The following is a 2500-nucleotide window of genomic DNA, read 5'->3' as shown; positions in this document are numbered from 1 at the left end:
GTGTTCATTTTTAAAGGGATTATCTGTCTCGAGTAAACTTCAGCTTAAACTAATTTTCTTTTGATCTTCTCTGACGCAACATTTGTTTATGAAGTTTTATTTAGAACACAATTTAGGATAGAAAACGAAAAATGTGTCGGGATGAATATTTATTGATAATGATAATGATGTTGAGAGCATTAGATCATCTCTAATTTGTCAAAGAAGTCTTGCATCAGTACGTCACACTGAGATAATCTTCTTCATAAGAATATTTACATCGGTGTTAAGTTATCATTAAATTCTATGAGAAGGAAAACTTTTTTTTGAAACACATTTCCTTAGATAATACAGTTCTTGCCTACAATAGCCTGTGATAGACATCGCCTAATCTCTATAAAAAGAACAAAGCTTTCGATAATTGGCATCTTAATCAAACCTTTTCTTTTGACGAGCGCAACTGACTAAAGTTTTGTCTTTGGATATGAATTATATCAGCTCGTATGATTAATTACCTATAGCAATGGCTCACGAAATTACACATGTAGATGAAATATAGACAAATTACTTATATGAGATTACATATACATACATGAGCTATGAAAGACACACATAGACAGTGTATTCAGAAGCACGACGACCAGCAGTCACTCAACACACTCGCCAAAAACTTCCAAGAAACAAACAAACAAAAAAAAGGCACCACTTCCTTTCTTATTGCTTATAAATTCATTACAACGACCTCATAAAAATCTCAAGTGAGTAACTATAAAGAAGGATATTAAATTCGAGGAGAAATTTCGCAAGTTTTCAAATAATTTCTCTCTCTCCCTTGCACCGCCATCCGTGAATCTTAAAAAAGTTCCGTAAAATGCCGACATATATTAGTCCTCACCGAGCGGGCGTCCATTAGCTGGGGCTGAGGTGTGTGATCCGGCCATTGTTTACGGTGATCTCACGTGCTCTCGCGCCCTACACAACGGAGGGCTTGGCTGGGCTCGCCTCCTCGCTCGCTCTCTTGGTCTCTCTTGGTTTCTCTCTTGCTTGTATAATCTCTTTCTCTCTTTCTTGCATTATCTCTTTCTCTCTTACTTGTATTATCTCTTTATCTCTTTCTTGCATTATCTCTTTCTTTCTTTCTTGTATCCCCCCCCCCCCCCCCCCCCCCCCCCCCCCTTTTTTTTTTTTTTTTTTTTTTTTTTTTTTTTTTTTTTTTTTTTTTTTTTTTTTTAACTTCTGAAACACACAAAAAAGCACCTTCCTTTCTTTTGCTTATAAATTCTTACACCCTCATAAATCTCAGTGAGTAACTATCAGAGATTTAATTCTGAGGAATTTCGCAATTTTCAAATTTTCTCTCTCTCCTTGCACGCCATCGTAATCTTCATTCCGAAATCCGAATTTATTATCCTCCCAGTCGGCTTCCATTGCATTTGGTCTGTTGTGATCCGCATTTTTATCGATCTCATGCTCTCGCTCTTACTCATTACTCTTGCTCTCCTTCTCTTCGCTCATCTTTTGTTTTCTCTCTTTTGCTATCTCTTTCCATCGATTTTGTGCACAGACTCTTTTTTCTCACATTTCTATTATCACTATTATTTTCATCAGTTTTTTTTACCACTATCATCATCATTAATGTTATTATCATCATTATTATTATCATAACATATCATAAGTCATCATTATGGTTATCATTATCATTGCCACTATTACTACCATTATTATTGTAATTATCATTCATTATCATTATCCTTAGTATTACTATTACTATAATTATCACTATTATAACCAGTACAATTAATATTTGTAGCGATATCATTGTCCTGATTACTTTCATTATCATCATTGAAGCTGTTATCATAATCACCCTAATTATCCTTATCATCATGTTTGTTGTTATTCTTTATTACCATCATCTTTATCATCATCCCTAGAATTATGCTTATAATTATGAACACTATCATAATTGTCAGCATCATTCTTATTCCCATCATTATTATTATCATTATTATCATTTTTTGTTGTTATCATTATCCTTTTCATTATCATTGTTACTATTGTAATTGTTGACATAATCCTTATCATCATCATCATCATTACAACTGTATTTGTCATTATCATTATCATTAGTATTATCACTATCATTATTGTCATCAGTGTTATCACTATTATCAACATTATCATTATTATTATTTTCATTATTTTAATCATTCTTATTGTTGTTATTATTATCACCATTATTGTCATTATCATTACTATCCTTATTACTGTTATCATAGTTGTTATCATTATCATTATTATGGTCATTATCATAATTATTATGATTAGCATCATTGTTATCATCATCATCATTACTATTATGATTATGATTATCATTATCATCATCCTCATTATCATTATCCTCATCATTATCATTGTTATTATCATTTTCATTGTTATGTTTATTACCATTATTATTGCTATTATCATTATCATTATTAGCATTATTGTATTCATTATCATTAGTTTCATTACATCATTA

The sequence above is a fragment of the Penaeus japonicus genome, unplaced genomic scaffold (assembly GCF_977035675.1).
Source record: "Penaeus japonicus unplaced genomic scaffold, GWHDUDI00000001_assembly GWHDUDI00000002, whole genome shotgun sequence".
NCBI lineage: Eukaryota > Metazoa > Arthropoda > Malacostraca > Decapoda > Penaeidae > Penaeus > Penaeus japonicus.
This window is presented reverse-complemented; position numbering follows the sequence as displayed.